The sequence below is a fragment of the Lutjanus erythropterus genome, chromosome 15 (assembly GCF_056507025.1).
Source record: "Lutjanus erythropterus isolate fLutEry1 chromosome 15, fLutEry1.hap2, whole genome shotgun sequence".
Taxonomy (NCBI): Eukaryota; Metazoa; Chordata; class Actinopteri; order Lutjaniformes; family Lutjanidae; genus Lutjanus; species Lutjanus erythropterus.
In genome coordinates, this window is record NC_139331.1 from 8961566 (window position 1) to 8980510 (window position 18945).

General features: G+C 40.7%; 1 protein-coding gene across 1 annotated transcript in view; it reads right to left on the reverse strand.

Moving 5' to 3' along the window:
• Positions 1-18945, reverse strand: part of disp1 (dispatched homolog 1 (Drosophila)) — a 112425-nt gene that overhangs the window by 67564 nt on the left and 25916 nt on the right. Inside the window, exon 3 of the mRNA XM_084737701.1 lies at positions 12579-12657. The gene's annotated coding sequence lies outside the window, so the exon portion shown is untranslated. The remainder of the gene's footprint in view (positions 1-12578; positions 12658-18945) is intronic.

Genomic DNA, 18945 nt, shown 5'->3' on the forward strand with positions numbered 1-18945 from the left:
TACAATACTCGACTTGGGGATGGTACTTAAAGAAAAGTAAAAAGTTCACCAAAGTAATTACAATTTACCCTGAGGGTATGAATGTCTGAACCAATTTTCATGATAATCGAATCTAATACATACAAGACAATTCATGCAAAATCAGAAATGTCAACCTCATGGTGATGCTAGATACAAGTCAGAAGAACAACAAAATCTTTAGGACACATCATCTGGGCACCATGACCATCTGTGCGCAAATTTTGTTCCAATCCACCCAGTAGATGTTAAGATTTTCCAATGGAAAAGTGACTAACTTTGACTCACTAGTGGCACTAGATGAAAAACCAGCAGATGACCATAGTCACTGGAATTCATCCTTTGAACAACAATAATATCTGCGCCAAAGTTCAAGGCAATCAAGTCAACAGTTGTCAAGACATTTCACCAAAACCAAAAATGTTAACCTTATAGAGATGCCAAAGGAATGTCACAGTCTTTTCAAAGTCAAAGGGACACATCATTTGGTGAACCATGAATTAGAGGCCTTCACAGGTCCACCCAAAACCCTAGGACGCAAGATCCGGGACCCGTTTGGGTTTGGATCCACTTTTTATACGGTAAATCAGACCTGGGTTGGGTCCTAGGTCTTTTTGGGTTCAGGCACAAATTTTTGGACCTGTGAGGACCTCCACCATAAATGTCAATACAAAATGTCATGACAATCCATCCAATAGTTGATGAGATACTTCAGTTTGGACCAAAGTGGTCAATTTACCAAGCAAGCAACATTGCCTTCCCTAGAGCCACACTGATAGTGTAGTTGAAAAGATCATTTTACTTCATTAAATTCATGATACAAATCTTAGTCGAAGCAAACTTTGCTTTTTAAGATTCAACTGGGCATTAACATTCAACCAAAAAATACATTTTGGGCTGTGGTAGATGACACAGCTGAAAACAATAAAACACACTTGTTTAGCCTACAGTAAATTCATGTTTCGAAATGTCTACATACAAACTAGAAGAGTGTAAAGGCTTTCAAATCATGTTGACTCACCCAACAAATGTTTTTCAAATTCTGTGTCAGATAGTTGGTTCCTTTGGCGAGATTTCCAGGCTGAAAAGCCTCTCCACAGGAGCACTAGTCTACCTCGTGTCAGAGCATTGACTTGAAGAAAGTTTTGATCATCAGGAATTGGTTCAGTAAATCCATCGAGACCCAACTTGATATTTCAGTGAGAACTGAGAACGCAGGCACCTTCAGCCTCTCCACCGGTGACAGGTGAAGGTGGTGGTAGTTTTTGCAGTGTGGAAATGCTGCAAAATTGTAACGTAATAGATTGCTTATTTGAAACGGCCACATTACTCACAATACAGGCCATAATTGCTCAACACTTGCTTGCTTGCCAAGTTGACTTCTGAGACTTTGGACAGAATAGACAGTGTCTAATGGGAAAGTATACAAGTAAATAGTCACCACAGGAAAGTCAAAGGTTCAGATTTTCTAGGGTAATTCTCACTGAAGCTTCGAAGCCCCAAAAATGGTCTTCAAGGACAGCTCTAATTATAACCACTAACTGATGGAATGTATCTCTCCACAATATTCAGTGGCTCCATCTTAATCTTCCTGCAACCCGTCTTTAGGCCCCGACTGACACCAGTCCTGCCTACAGGCCTTCCATGAGCTCTGGTCAAAGTCTCTTTCTCCTCCGAGCCGGCCATTGTTGTGGGGGCTGATAAATATTTACTCTTCCCAGCTTGGCAGGGAAATGAGTGGGAGGGGAGAGGGACCCATTGTGACAGAGGGGTCAGAGACACTGACAAGCCAGCAGGGTCCTTCCTTCCCCACTGGCACCTAAAACCCCAATACACTATTGGCCCTGCACTGGGACACATCCACTGCCAGTAATGGTTAGAGCTCTGTGTGTGTGTGGGTGTGTGATATGTGGAAACAGAAAGACAGGGGACGGGGGAAAAAAGAGACAAGCAGACAGTCAAGAAGATGACCACAGAAAGAGACGCAGGCCCAGGAAAAAAAAAAAAGAGAGAGCGCTTTTGAAAAGGAGAGTGGAGATGGTTCCCCTTTGAGAGCTGTTTACATGACAGACCACCAGCGGAACTTACAAGACAATGGAGCAAAGAGGATCCACAACAGCAGACAATGCCGACTCAAAGAAAAGAGGCGCTGGTGTTATGAATACACATGTCCCTCCAGGCTTCATCTCCCTTCTTACCCACTTCGCCACAAAAGAAACCCAATCGTCAATTTTCCGAGGGAGAACAAAACAGGGCTTTCCAGGGGCGGCCAAATTTAAATTGTCTATGTCAAAGCAACAATATTTGTTTAAAATTCTTTACGGAATGAAAGGAAAAAAACAGAATTGCTGCTGCTAGTGGTTTGTGGGAAATCAAGTGACAAAGAACATGAGCAAGTCCTCAGTAGCCTGAGCTTTAGGCTACTGGGGACTACACACCCCCAAAATGTGTCCACAGTCCACAAAAGAACTTCATTAGAAGGGTAGTTTGGGTTATTTAAAGTGGGGTTGTGTAAGGTTCTTAAAAATAGTCAGTGTATTACCTACAGAAGATGTCAGTCAGCATGCCCTCACTGTGGAGAAGCAGGAGGGGGGACCAATACCGAAGCTAAGCAATGTACTGCTGTGGACAGGGTCAGCAAAAAAACAGATTTTAACCACTTAAAAAAGGTCTGAATAAAAAAAAAATCAATATCAGTTCAAGGCTATGGCTGCAACTAACCATTTTCATATGCGATTCGGTCAGTTATTTTCTCAATTAATGGATGAAGAGTTCTTTGCCTATAAAATGTCAAAAAATAGTGAAAAATGTTGATCATTGTTTCCCAAAGCCCAAAATGACATCCTCAAATGTCTTGTTTTGCTCACAACCTACCGATAATCAGTTCACTGTCATAAGTCATTGAGTCAACAGACTATAAAATATTCACGTTTAAGAAGCTGAAGCCAGAGGATTTTTCTTAAAAACTTACTCAATCTGATTAATCCATTATCAAAATAGTTGGCCATCAGTTTTAATAATCAATTAATCATTGCAGCTCTGTTTAAGGCTACGCTATATTTTTAATAAGCTATTTTCTGCTGTATTTTGCTGTCAGGAAACTGCCATTATATAAGCCAAATATTTCTCTCTCCAAACCAACACAAATGTTTCACTGATGAGACTGACTGATTTCACCTGTGGAGTTTTGTTGGTTTGGAGAGAGAGATATTTGAATTGTGGCAGTTTCCCATTAGCAAAGGTTGTCTGATGAAAAGGTAAAATGGTGAAAATATTCTAAATATAGCATTACCTTACACTGATTTTGACTGGACCCTTTTTAAGTGGCTAAAATATTTTTTGCTGCTGGCACCGTCCACAGCAGTAGATTGCTTAGCTTCCATAATGTTGCCTCTCTCTGCTGTAGCTAATAAACAATAAGTCACAATAAGTACCTCATAAAACTCCACACGAGAGGTGGGCGATATGGCCCTAAAATAATATCACAATATGTTAGACCATTCTGTGATAAACAGCCCGCAGACTCTTTGCACTCTTTTCATGGTGTGAATTAATGATTTAATTTGACCAAAGCACAGTTGGTGATTGCTGGAAGAGTGAGCATGTTTTTCTGTTGAATTTGAATTAAGGGAATTTTCCGAGGATTTAACGAGCCAATTAAGCTTGTCTTAGTTTGGTAAAAGAGAGAAACTTCAATTCAGAGTGTGTGCGGTTGTACTTCTCAGTTTAAAAAAGGAAATCAGAGTAAGAATATCTAATTTCTTGACACTTTGTAAGTTTATTTTGTTTACTGGACATAGTGATCATATGCAGTGTGCGCAATGTAGTGAATTCGCCACTTGCACACATCTCACAGCCAAGAACTGAGAGGACGGGAAGGGGGGACGAAGATATCGCCAATCGCCAACTGATGGCCTGACGATGGTCGTTTGAAAAATTTTAACATATTGCCCGACTCCATTCGCTCCCCTTTCTGAAACCAGCTCTTCCACCGTAATATTGCCATTATGATGGTATGAATTTATAACATTGTAATATTGCCATCATCACAATGAAAAAAAGATAACTAAAGAAACGATACAATATGGCACCCCACATTAAATAAGCCAAACTATCCCTTTAAAGTTCCCTATTAAAAGTCAGTGAGAGGTAAAAGAAGGTTTCAATCACAGGGTAAAAAAAAACACACGTTTGGATATCAGTTACTGAAAAAATAATCTTCCATGTACACACTCACACATACATGTAGAGCGGGTCAGCCAGGTGTCAAACACAGATGTATAGGTCGTGCTTCCTACGACTGTGATCAAGGCCAGTCTTTCTCTGACAAAACCTCAGCACCTATAACAATAAACAGAGCTCAGATTTGCATTGATCTGAAGCTGAGCGTCCGTGCCTCTCCTTCATTTATCATTTCCTCTGCAGTTCCCTGGTTTTAAGACCTGTTTCCCGTCTGGGGAAAGCTTGGAAATGAACAGGGAGTCGGTGGATTCAAAGCAAAGGTTTCTCAGGCTATGGGCTGAATTATGCAGGAGACTCGTCAAACTACATACTGAGGATCTATGAGAGGAGACAGTGCAGCAGACACGACACCATATAGAGCTACAATTAGGGTTTAGACTGTGGGTTAGGTGGAAGACTGAGGAGACCGAACAGATCTGTATATAGTGAAAATTGTGAAAGCACATTTATGTATTTCTCATGTTAAGTATTAAAACAAGACTAAGGGCCCTATGTAGATGTTTTACAGTGCACTGCCTGAAGCACACAGTCCAAATGCATTTAGGACATGTTCAACCCCCCTTTGAAATTTAAGGGACCCAATCTGGGTGCAAAGTGAGGTGCAAAGGGGTTGCATTTAGTGACTTTATTAATCAAGGTGTGTGTGTTGAGCGAAACATGAATTAAACCAATTAGAATGTCATCTCCCAGTCCCACTTGTAGGGATGAAGGCACTGCCGTTAATCTGCGGATTGGATGGAACATGAGCAACATGAGCTCTGTTCATTTTAATTCTATTTGTGTAGCGCCTAATCATAACAAAGTTATCTCAGGGCACTTTTCAAATACAGCAGGTCCAGACTGTACTCTTTATAAACCCAATTGATCCCACCAAGTTACTTTGTAAATTTTGTGCATCATTTGTCACAACTCAGCACTGGAAGTTGAGGAACTGTGGAGGACAGCTAAAACACAAGCGTCAAGCCAAGCATCAGTGAGGTTGGAGAGGTTATTAAACCCTCCTGTATCTGCGCCCTGAACACTGGTATCATGTCTCAGAGTGACAAACAAGAAAAAGAATTAATGTGTCTGTTATATAATTTGTATTATATAACCATTATTGGATCGAATAACTTTATGCAATAACTTGGCTGGATACAACATCTGGTATGTGTCCAATGTATCCAATAACAGAATGAGTGCGTGAGCATCTGTACTGGAGACACTGACGATTCCATCCGCTTCATTAACCTTTAATTCATTGAGCATACTGTGTATTTTTCCTCTAACAGCCAGGCTGGATTAGGTCTCACAGTTTTTATTTGATTAGAAAATATGCAGAAAATGCTCCAATATGATTGAAGCAGTGATTAGGGTTTGGTGAAGGTGATCAGGCCTCCAATGCAATGATTCCAAAGGTTAATCATTTATAAACTCTGATAAAACACAAATACTGATATTGGCAATTCATATGAGCTAAATTAAGTGTATTGGCCATAGATTTACTGAGAGGATTGGACAAATATGTTGGCTAATTGTCATAAAACGAAGTCTGAGATTTTTAAAAGCATCTGTTATTGATCACTGACTGAGACTCTATTCAAAAATTCCAAAATGTTTCGACATCAGCAGTTTTTCCATCATATTTATTGTCCCTTGATATTAATATGTGGTTTCATTACATCAAGCAAGGTTAATCATAAATCATACCGTGGACGTATAACAAGTTAAATCATATTTTGGCTGGAGGGCTGCTTCCAAACTGAGCTTATGCACTGATGTCATTTCACTACACCTGTGTCTTGTTATATCAAGGAGTGGTGTTTTCCTAATGCCTCCCTATCACATCAAGAAACACAACAGATTATTAAAATCAACAAATCATAAACTTTAATGAAGACATCATCCCCAGCCGTCGCAGCTGAAGCTTCTAATGAAGCAAAAAACATGCCATTGTCTGCCAACGCATGGTTATTGGACATGAAAAGGCTGCCGGAGGCGTCTCAAGACAGACATACTGTAGCATAGATAAACATCCACGAACCGTTCATTAGGCTAATAAAGCCTGCTGGATAACCTGAGGCCTTGGATGATGGAGAAGGAGTCATTTACAACTCTCCACGATCAAAGTTTTTTCTCCACGGGCTGTGTTTTGTGTGTTGTGTGCTGGAGGAGGGAGGAACAATGAGCTGGCTGCCAGGCGCAGCCCTAATGTACAGTCAGCCTAGTAATCAAGGGTTCCCATGCACGAGACAGTCAACACAGCTGCTAGCAAAGAGCAGGGAGGGAGGATCACTCGATGGTTACTGGCAGACACATTTGACTGGGCAAGCTAAAAAACATTTGGATAAGTTACAAAATGCTTCATAAATGCTTTGTACTTTCCCTACGGCCACCTGCCTTTGGTTATCAATTGGGAGATGTTGGTTTATTTGCTCAGTCCATTGTTCAGCGATTACATGAATCCATCTGAGAATGGTTGGCGATGGAGCTTTTCCACTGCCACTTTTTGTCGCACAGAGTCAAACTGCGGCGTACTGATTAGCATTTCCATTACTGCTTTTAATGCACCGAGTCACACCCAAGATGGACCCCTTAGGCCCACCCTTCTTCCCCTCAAACAAGTGTGTGTCAAGACTGAACATGTGTGTGCAGGTGAGCAGAGAAAAGAATGTTTTTAAGAGCCACTGTGTTCATCTCTCAGTACTTTTGTATCTCCTAACTGAATCTCTGTGATTTGAAGTTTAGTTTCTCTCCTGCGTCGCTGTTTGTACTTTCAGGTATCTGCTTTATTTTACTGTTTCATGTTTGCTTTCAGCTGATTGGAGTCATGGTAAGTTACTGCTGATGAAAACCCAACATTTCCTGATTTTGCTGCTACAAAGTAAAAGCTTTTAAATAACAAAATAATGGGACACTATTATGAGGAGTGTATTTTACAGCCACTCAACTCAACCTTCAAGTGGGTAGCCCTGTTGTAATAAAAATGAAAGAAGAAGAAAAGAAAAAGGTATATGTAGCAAAAATGTCTTTATCGTAATATAATTATATCAGCATATATGACATCACATGTGAGTAAGACAATTCTTTTGACTGCCATATTGTAACTGAGTTGATTATGAAACAATATGTATCTGATTTGGCTCTGCAGGCTACAAGGATTGTTCAGCTGCATGTTAAGTTTTATTTGTGTAAATCAATCAGATGCCAATCCTCAATGTCAGAGGAAAAAAAGAAGTTCAGTCTTCACCCTACCACTGTCACTTCAGAAGGAAATAATGGAAATAACAGGTGAAACAGTTCTAAAAGTTAAGTCTTGTCTTTTTAAGTAAGTGCTTTTGTGGTGGATCTAATTTACGTTGATGTGAAGAGTGGTTCATGTGGATTTTGAAAAGTAACCAATAAATATTCTTTCACAATTTTATTTTGGCATGGAATCGTAAGTATTAAACTTGAGAACAGAATTTGGTGTGGTTCGTAGTAGACGAAGATTGTTTAATGGAGCAAGATGCGTTGGATCTGCTTTTGCTAAACAAATTATGTCAGAGGTGAATTTATGCACTTCTTTCAACATTTGGACTGGACCTTTTCACTTTTATTCAAATAAAACTGGAAAAGTTCAGACTCAAAACAGCTTGTCATGAGCCAAAGAGAAGAATGATGGCTTTGAAATAACAAACGTACATTATTTATTTAAAAAAAAAAAAAATGTTCTAAGTGGATCACTGGGAAACAAAATATGGCAGGACTCACAAAATATGACTCCTTTAACTGTTTATTGTTCAGGTCCAAATGTTCTGTAATAACATAATGTAATAGATAATACTGTGTAATATTGTAAGCAATATTGGTCTACATGTTGGCCTCACCAATCAGTTGGCTCTAGTTGAAGTTAGGGGGCTGCAGTGGTTGCTCTGTTACTGATGACACATGATATATGATCCAGGAAATCCAGTTTGAGTAATACATCCATGACTTCTGAGGCTTATCAGGTGCCAAAACATTGTGCAGTGGTTTATAATACCATGAGACAACTCAGCAGCAGCTAGTTAATCTTTTGTGCCAATGAAATACAAGTACAACACTCTTGTTATTAAGTAAGCCAACAGGGATATGGGCCTGCATCTATTAGATCAGACCTGGGCAAAGTGTGGCCCACTGAAATGTTTCATGTGGCCTGCAAGGTCATCATGGAAATACCAAAGACAAAAACTCTAGCAAAGACGGACCTTCATTTGAAAGGGGTCAGTGCTGTGTTCACTGGTAATGATAATGAACTGTATCTTTTATATTAAACTGTATTAAACTAGTCTTCTTCTACTTTTGCTGCTGCTATCGTTGCAACCTGTATGCATCATGCATGGTACACTGTAAAAAATCAAGTTTTGGACAATGCCATCACAATATTAGCCCATAGTAGAACACTTCTGACCATTCCATTATTAGACATTTGGCCAGTATTTGGATCTTATATCATTAGTGTCCGGCCCACGGCAGTCTGATCAAGCCACAACAGCCTTTGTCATGTGGTCCCCCATGAAAAATAATTGCCCACCCCTGCATTAGACTGTCCACACCAGCACTTTGTATTGAACTGTATCACTCCAGGTAAGCCAGGTGCAGATCTTTTGCTGGACAACGCCATGTTTTTGCCAAATGCCCTCTGTGTTGGCACCCCTTTCACAGCTTCCTGCAATACACTGTAGGCAAAACCAAGCGCTGAACTGAACTTAATGTACTCTAAGATCCAAGCATTGACATCTCTAGAGATTGAATATCTTGATCACCCCCCTGGTGGCTGGCTGCAGTATAGGTCATAAATCCCAACCACATTAGCATAGGGAACATCATGGGCACAAATCATATCACAACTGCAATACCAGTCAAACGAATCACAATTAGATATTTCTTCAAAATCGTTCAGGCCTTGCAAGGGCTGTGTCAGTTTTTCATCCAAAATGGTATAGAATATCAATATTTATATCCAAGGTAGAAATCCCAGTGTCGTAACAACACTACTAAATCAAACTTTTTTGCCAGAGCCCTCAGTGCTGGTACCTCTGTTGCATCTTATTGCAATACATTGCAGCCAACGTCAAGCATTGAACCGATGATTAACATACTGCAGGGTCCAACCAACTCATCGAATGAGTCACTGTGACTCATGAGCAGCATTTCACATTGCGTTGTATTGAGTAGAGTTAATAATTCTCTTAATATCACTTTAATTTGCTGATCACATTATTTTTTAGCTATTTTTAACCAGCTACCTCAAATTACTTCCCTAATGTAACCGCCACTATGTTAATCACTGTAATTTTGGTCTACTTGATTATGACCACAATTTCCTGAAGGAAATGATGACACTCAGAGGGGAGAACATATGCAGAGGAAAATTTATTTCTAATGTACTGAGACTCTAAATACAGACAAAAACTGCTGCGCAGCATGTCACCAAGAAATGAAATAATTAACAGTTATTATTTGCAGATTTCTACCGTCTGACCTGGCTTCAGCAGAGTTAGCCCTGGACTAAGGTTGGTGTTTACTTCCTCAAGGGCTCTAAAAAGCTTTTCAAAGGCTGCGAAGTCTATTAGAGGGAGAGTCTGAGCAGCTGCAGGCAGGAGAAGCCTCCAGACCAGCACAATCAACAACAGACGCTGTCCATGTTACAAAGCGGCCACAGCTGCTCCTTTCTAGCTGCTCTCCAAATTCACCCGTGATTATACACACACACACACACACACACACACACACACGACGATCACGCACAATAATAAATTAATCCAGACACGCACACACTGAGCAGCAGCCGAGCCTTTACACATGTGCACAGACAGGAACCAAACCACAAACATATTCACATACACTGAATGCAGCTATTTGACGCATAGTTGCACACACACTTCCCTGCACGTTAACATGACAGGGCAGCCGATGTGAAGGAATGAGGAGGGAGGACAGACGGGCGTCCAACTTGAAACTGCTGCGCCTCTGACCAGAGAGAGTTGTTGGCTGACTGACACGGCCCTGAAAGGCTTTCAGCAGGTCAGGGCAGAGCGAACCAGAGCAACTGACAGAGTGAGTGCGAGAGAGAAATGTGTCTTTGTGTGTGTGTGTGTGTGTGTGTGTGTGTGTGTGATTACCTGAGCGTGCACTGCTGCCTGAGTTTAGATTTATACTTAAACATGAAGTCATGTGTTGGACGAGGTAAATGGACACAGTTCACCCCAAACTGTTGATGCTATTTTTCTTGCTGGGGATAATTTGTGAACAGTCACACGCCGCCACACACTGCTGCGACCACAAATCATCCAACGAGCGTGTTTTGAGAGCAAAACCACGCTCGGTTCACGCGTCAGAATGGGCAGAATTGCATTAAAATATCCAAAAGTGGTTGAGAGATGTATGTTTTCATGACACAGGCCATTTCTTCCTGAACATGAGTCCGTCTTAAAGGTCTGTGAGGGCACTGCGAGCTGTGAGCCGTGGGTAAACACGTTTACCTTGCTCACTGACCCAGTTGTAGCGAGGTGAAGAACAAACATCCTCACCTTTTACCGGAGGCTTGTCTGAACTCGCCAGACGGGGGCACCGGGGGGAGAGAAGAGGACGTTCCTAACTCCTCTTGCATGTTTTCTTTATTAGGCTGCTTGTGATCAAGGGACACCGATTAAAGGATCCTGACTTCCGTCCGTTAAGTTGGTCTGTACTGTGCTGACCCGAGGGGAAGGATGATTTTATGTTGGCTTTGTGATAATAAATGCTTTCTTCAAAGGCATTATGGCATCAGAGGGCAACATCAAAATCAGGGTCTAATAAGTTTGCTCTCTTGGGGACGAAAATATCATAGTACATAAAAGATTTACCAAATTAAAAGCCCTGTTTTAGCCTTGGGTTACACCTTTTTTGTAGACAATGTTATCTAATGGTGAGGTCCAAGGAGGGGTCACAAAAACAGCTCATTGTAGCAGTACATTGCCTTGTATCATTATTTGGTGTGCCAAGTCATACACTGTTCCTGTATCATTATCAAGTCAATTATTTACAACCAAAAATATGTTTGCACTATTTAGTTGCTGAGTTTTAGAGCCGTCACTTGGCTGGTACTTGGCTCATTATAAAAAAAAAAAAAAAAAGAAAACGTGAAAAAATCAGAAGCAATGTGTCTTTACAGAAATTCTGACCTGGTTACTCTAAATAATCCACAGAACTTGTTTTGAGGAGTTTCACCATGTCACCATGCTAGCTGGTTCAGCAGGGCTACTGTGTCAGCTCTGCCACGGAGGACCTTACTGATGTTTATATCCTGCACTGCAACAAACACGAGCCTCTTGGCCGTGGGTAGATGCTCACTTTCGTTCGGCTTAGTGGTACAGTTGGTGATAGTCTTACACTTACTGAAAAGTAGGTAGTTTTTTTTTTTATACTTTTGTTAAAAACAGTTCGGTGTTCTGAAACTGAAGCACATTTTTGTCTCATGGGGTGTGTGTTTGTCTTCAGCTTGGCCTCTGAACTGAACTGCACACTTGAGACTATTTTTTTCAAGTTATAACCCCAGTTTCGCTGTATGTTCAGAAGTCCAGGGTTAATGTCTCTTGTGGACAATCCATTTCTAATTTATTAGGTATCAAGGACTGAAGCCGTATCGTTTCAGTTTCAAGTATTGTTTTGGTATTGAGTATCATGATACTACACTGGGTATGAAAGTCAAAATTTTGGTATGGATGTAGTTCGGTAGAAAGAAAATAGTTCCTACATGAAAATGCTCACAAGGTCTGTGGATTATTTTAAGTATTCGGGCCATGATTTCTGGAAAGAGACTTTGCTGTTGATTTTTTGTTGTTGTTGTTGCTTTGAGCACCACCAGCTGAGTGTCGTCTAGCTCCATAATAATTCGGAGAAGTCAGACCTCTCTCCAGTGAATATCTCCAAAACTCAGCAACTCACACCAAAACTATCTAGACAGATAAACAGCACTACAGGCAAGGGGGAAATGTGTGTCTTTGATTTGGCTGTCCCTTGACTAGCAAGTTCATGGCAATATTTTGTAGAAAGGAGGACATGCCATTCCCTTAACTGCACCAGCACATCAACAAATAGCAGCATTACACACCTCATCACAGCCATTTTCCTTCAGAACCATCTTAAAAAGACTACAGGTAGAATAGTTCTCGACCCAATTTCTATCTACTATCTTTATCCTTCTTATAGTGTCTTGCACTGCTTTATAATACATCTTGTGAGGACATTTTCAGGCTACAAAAGTTAGAACAGTTAGTCATGACTGTTTGTGTGATGTGGATTATGTCTGACATTTGCAGTGTCACAAGTCTTACCTGTAGGATGACACCGGACCATGCTCTGCATCTATTCATGCGTTCAGATTCTCAAAGCTCCCCACAGAAACAGTTAAATCTGTAAAGAGATACAAAGATAATATTCATCCGTCACTGGCATGTTTTTCAGGGTACATTAGGAACATGATCGGGATCATGACAGGGGCAATTTAAAAAAAAACAAATCCACTGGAGAGGAAGCAAGAATTCACAGAGCAGGACTTCTACAATGGCTGCATCTGTGTCTTAAAAAGAAAAAAAAAACTTATTGCTAATTTTCCGTGAAAATCCTTTGGAAACAAGCAATTTCAAAACTTTCCAGCTACAGAGGCTAGCCTGCAAAACAAGTGATGGAAGAGGGATTGTTTAAATTGGCAGAGAAGAGAGGAGAAAGACTGAGAATGTGTTCATAAAGTGTTCCTAGAGACCTCGCAGCCTAGCGGCTGCCATGTGCACAGGCACGTACATACTAAACCTGCAAGCGTTTTTCCTCTCTGACCCTCCAGCTGAAAGGTCACACCTCTGCCGGGTCCCCTCGGTCCGTTAATAAGGTCCGAGGAGGTCACTTAATGGTGAAGATTACACACACTGACAGAACAACACTCTCATAGTCTAGTGAGGAGTGTTTTGCTCCTGCAGGTACGGCTGTAGGTGATGATTTGAGAGGCGAGGAGGAGAGGAGATGAGAAGGTTTGATAAAGAAGTAGGAGACTGCGTCCCCCTGACTGTGACGCCGGACCAGGAAGGGACAGGTAGCCTAATAACAGGGTTATAATACGTCCTTGAGTAAGTCTAATGGCCTACGGAACAGAAGGCCATTCAAACCCGACATATGGTCCACATCACCAATTACCAAGGTGTGCGTCGATAGGGACAAGATGAAGAGAGTTGGAGCCACAGAGGGAGTGGAAACATGGACAGATGAGGAGACTTTTAGCCAATTTGGAGTAACAACCTCAGGTCAGAGGGGCCTGTTTCACCCAACATAATGGTTCAAAGTTCCTCCCCAGCCTCCACTCTGAAACAGTGGAAGTGTAGACGACTAAATGACTCAAACTAGAAAAATAAAAGAATTTACACATCACACAGACAGCATGCTAATGTGAGCTGGCTTTGGAGCAACAGAATGAGAATGTAATGTAAGCTTGGAGTAATTTTTTTTTTAAATCAAGAACATGTCCCCCGTTTTTTCCTGTTCAGATATGATTTCATGTTGCATGCATATCAAGCATGTACTATGTGCCATGTGGTCTGTATTACAAGGAAACAGATCTGGTTTTAAGTCACTGACATAGACATACTTTGGTAAAAGATAATATTAATAATAATAATAATAATAATAATAACAATAATAATAATAATAATAATTCAAGTACATTGCAAAGTTTTAGATTTTTTGTGTAAACAAAATTGATAAATAAAAGAGACAGACATTGAATAAGTTTACAGCACATTACATTAAAAATGTCTCTTTCTGATGATTTTCTTTCTATTGCTAAACAAACAGCCCAGTCTTCCAAGACAGTTGTTATAAGGGTTTTATTTAAAAGAGACTGTGATTATCCTAGAGGTCGCTGCAGGTCATTTTATACAGTCACATTTGGAAAAAATGGTCTCAAGGGTTGCTTTCATGTGTGATCATAATGTGATCATTGGTTGTATGCCCTGACATTAATTCTTATCAATTATCAATTATTCCTAAAAGCCCAAGATTACCTCCTAAAATGTTCTCTTATGTCCACAATCCAAAAATATTCGTACGGGACTAAAGAAAACAGAAAATATTCACATTTAAGGAGCTAAAATCAGAGAATTTTGATATATTTTCTTTAAAAAAGTATTCAAAACAATTTATCAGTTCTCAAAACGGCTGGAAAATAATTTAATAATAAATTAATACTCAAATCACACTTAATACTAGCTGCAACAATTAATGAGTTAATTAACAGCCAGTAAGCTCATTGTGTTGTCCTTGAAGTGTTGTTTTTTTTCTTCAGATGATGCATGTAGGCAGGAGTGAAGAGAAAAACAAGAACTGGGAGAATCGCAGATTCTGGCTTTCAATTTGAATCTTGATATGGAAAACTCATATCAACGATTTTTGATTTAATATTTAAATGGTGACACTCCTATCCAATACCGTTTAGGGACTCCAGTATGCAGAGATATAATTGGTCATCCAGTTTATATGATAGCAGTGTCTTCAAGACGTGCAAACTTGAAGGGGTTAAAATGAAACGCTTGTCATTTTTTCAGTTTCTGAATAACATAAAAGTGACGATAGGGATTGTTTTCTTTGTCTGTATCACTGTATTCAGTGTTGCTTACTACATGTGACAATAGTGTGTTGGAGTGGAAAGGCCCAGGCCTCCATCCTGAAGGCCCAGGTTGACCCTAATTAATTCGCATACAGCCATCTCACAGACAATTCCCATCTACCTCAGGTCGCTGGCAGGCCCAGGTCAAGCATGCGTGCACCAATTAATCCAATGGCTCGAGTCACAGTCCACTCTCATTTCCAGAAGAGTCAATCAAATTCTGGGGATTCAAGTCCAGAATTCTCCCTCCAATACAGAACTCCCTTCCAAACTTTTAGACACTAAACTTTGAAAACAGCGTTATTCCATGGAAGAGGCTGATCAAAAACCTAAGTCACTGGTCTCACGATAATAGGCTTAGGCTAAAAGGGAAGTACTCCCCAAATTCCTACCTTTCCACAATTCTGAAAATGTTCCCTTTGAGCCTGTGAAGACACAAACAATCTGTTGATTCAGTGGCAGAATCCTTTCCCTTAAGCCGCTATTTGCTTTAGCAGCGATGACACAAGGGGAGGAATTTGAGCAATGCCTGTGTATCATAGACTCATTTCCTCCGAGTGAGAGCCATCACCAGACAGACAAGACAGCGCTGAAGTCTGGCTCCAGGTCGTCCAGTATCCTGCAGACAAGTTACACAGACATGTTTCTATGTCGAGGGGGACGCTGTCATACAAAGACATTAACTCACCTAACCGCATGTCTATAACCAGAAGTGGCAAGAGTCCACACACTCTTTACCCGAGAAGAAATACCAACACTTGAGTAAAGAAAAAGGACTATAAGTAAAACTACAAGAACTTCTCTATTCAACTAAAAGTGAGAAAGTACAGGCTCTGAATTGTATTTAAACTATAAAAGTAAAAAGTAGCCATCCGACTGATTCTGTGCAAAACAAACAGAACCTTATCTTTTCTCCGCAGTTGAGTCTCCCTTTCTTGTCTGTTTCATCTTGTTATTTTTGTGTAACTTTTCATGTTGTTATATCTTACGTCATTTTATTGTCTTATGTTATTTCTGTTATTTCTCATTAAAACTTTCCCATCTTGTTATGTCTTTTACATAACTTTTTGTCCTGTCATGTTGTTTTCATCATGTTATGTCTTTAACATCATCTTTCGTCTTGTTACTTCTTTAACGCTGTTTTCATCTTGTATCTTTTACACCGTTTTTTGTTGTTACATGCTTTTCATGTTTTATGTCATTTTAATTTTGTTACATATTTTATGTCCTTTCCCCCTTTTTATGTCTTTCATCCTGTTAGGTTTTCATCTTGTTGCACTGTTTATATCTTGTTACATCTTTTACGTTGTGTTCATCCTGTTACATAATTTTCATCTTGTTGAATCTTTTACATCATTTTTGTACTGTTACATCTGTTGTGCACGATTTGGGCTGGTGGATTCACCAAGGAACCGTCTTGATGTTGGGAAGGCGGTGTGCAATGATGCGAGATAAAAATAATAAAAAATTCTCAGGTAAAGAAAAGATACCTGAAAACCTTACTTAAGTACAGCAACAAAGTATTTGTACTCAGTTACTTCCCACCTATGTCCATAACAAGCAGCAAACATGTAATGGCATGAAGCATTCATACAAGGAAACACTTTCAGTCAGTCTTGAAAATGTATTTTCCAATGACCTCATCAGACTGAACATGTTTGAAAGCCCATCACTCATCACTTGTTTGTTTGGTCTAAATAATGAGAAGCACCCAATCATTTGCTATCAATACAATAAATTCATCTGAAGACACAAACTATCTTTGAACAAACCTTAATCCCTGCTCTTTTATTATTTCCAAAGATTATTTTGTGCCTATAGGATTCCTGAGGGCTTACTGTCTCATTCTTCACAAATGGAAGAATTGTAAAGGATCAAAGTAGCCTCATAACTGCGCCGCTTTCAAGTCGAAAATGAAAAGCGTGAAAAGCCAAAGCATGCTCTCTCTGCGATGGGATCAACTCAAACTCAAGCAGCCTTGAGAAAACTTTGCTTGTTAAATAGGGGATCAATGCCAAGAATTATTGCGGCGCTTTGCCATTTGTGCTCATTCCCCTCTTTCTCCCTGCCCCCCACCGAAATTTTCCACTGGCAGGTCAATGATATGTCATGAACTTACATGCTAGTAAAACACTACATGTAGTAAAGAGCACTGAAGGATGCCCTTTTCTCAATTGCTCCAGAGTCAATGGAAAAAAAAAAAGAAGTAGAACGGGCTGGGCCAGCAGATTAGAAATCTTTGTACTTCATGGATGCCAGCCAGGAAGCATCTACCCACTCCTCTCTGCACTTGTGTCTTTTTTCAGCTGTTCGATTTAATGCCAGATATGTAAATTGCTTCTGAAAGTCACACAGGAGCTCATATGGGGCCGGTCGTTTTCCAAAAGGCAACAATGAAAAAAAGAAACCCGGATCAGATGACATAGGGATATCAACATGGGAGATCTGCGGCGATGAAAGCAGTGGAGTATGGACAGAGAGTCGCGAAAGGCAACAGCAAGACCCAAACGGGCTATGGTGATGTGGACTTAACAAATTAAATGATCACAGAGTGAGGTAGTTGGGGTTAAAAGGGATGAATGAACTCTAGAATCAAGTCAGCCCTCAGTTTTAATCCCATTACAAACTGCCTGAACCTGCCTGACTGAACCTACCTTTACAGACTTTTGGAATACTTTGTCTTCAGTTTTAGGGGAAAAAACACAGATGAATACCCACAAGCACAGGCAAGCGCACATACACACCTGCCACCTCATTCTTTTGTGGGTGGGTAATTCACTCCAGTGCTGCTAAAACCTCTTACCCAGATAAAGAAAAAGGCAAGAAGGTAGACGCAGCACTTCTGAGGTAGTTCTTTGGAAATTGGGCAGTTGGGTTGGCCTCACAGACTGGACAACAAGGACAATGGCTTGAGGGCTTAGTCACAAGGAAATATTTCACCTCATATTATCAAGAAATTAATTATTAACACAAAAACTATTTACAACGTTAACTCACCTCAATCAATTTTCAGACAATAGCACTTCCTCAAAGATCACGTAGAGTCTGTAAAGTTGAGCACCTGAGGAGAATCAGTCAAGGAGATTCGTCTTCTGTTTATATTTCTGTTTTGTTTTTTTTCCACTGAAATGACAAATGGGCGTCAGAGCAGGCAGGAGCACACAACGGCAGCCTTGCAGCTGTTCCTGTGTGCCTTAGTAGTGTCACTGTTTGTGTTCCCAGGAGAGGCGGACAAAGCGCTTCCAGGTCGCCCACTAACCTGCCTTCTCATTACCAAAGGTCATCCTGCTGGAACACAATGTTGACCTCTCATGCCAAAGGTTACTCAGCGAAGGGGGGGGGGGGGGTTAGGAGGAAAAAGAGGAGAGGGGAAGATGAGGGAGAGTTAAGACAAGGCCCTTACTTTCATTTAATCTCATCATCCGTCTTGGGAAGACATCTTCCTGGATTGACACTTGTGTCGCAAATAAGCTTGTCTTCCTTGAGGCACTTCTTGATGCCAAAACCAACAAACACTTAGGTTTAAGTTCTCCAAATAAGGTCCCATTAAGGTTCTAATGTGAAGTTTTTCTTCCATTGCTCCCTCCCTCCAGGTTAAGCGTTTGGCATTTGGCACAAGTCGGAGTGAATGCCTATAGATGGCATTGCTCTTAGATCACAGCGAGCTCATTAGCTCTGGCCCGCTGTTGCGTTCACTCAAACCAGACCAAAGACGTGATCGGGTGGAAATTCAAAGAGGGAAGGAGGAGGGAGGGTGCGAGGGAACAGATATGTTTCCTTGGATAAGGCAGAGCCTAATAATGACTTCCTGTATTTAGCCTGGAAAACAAAACAGAGAGGCACCATGGACAATGGTGTGAACACGAATGCTGTCCATGAGTGCTGTAATGCCTTCGATGCAATCTAATCTGTGTCTAAGGCTATGTACAGTAGACATGAGTATGGTGGGGTTGGGTGTATGTTGGGGGGGGGGGGGGGCTACAACATCTGGATCTTGTAGTCCATGCCTCTGGAGTTTCTGACAGTCTCAATAGAGCAACAACCCCCCT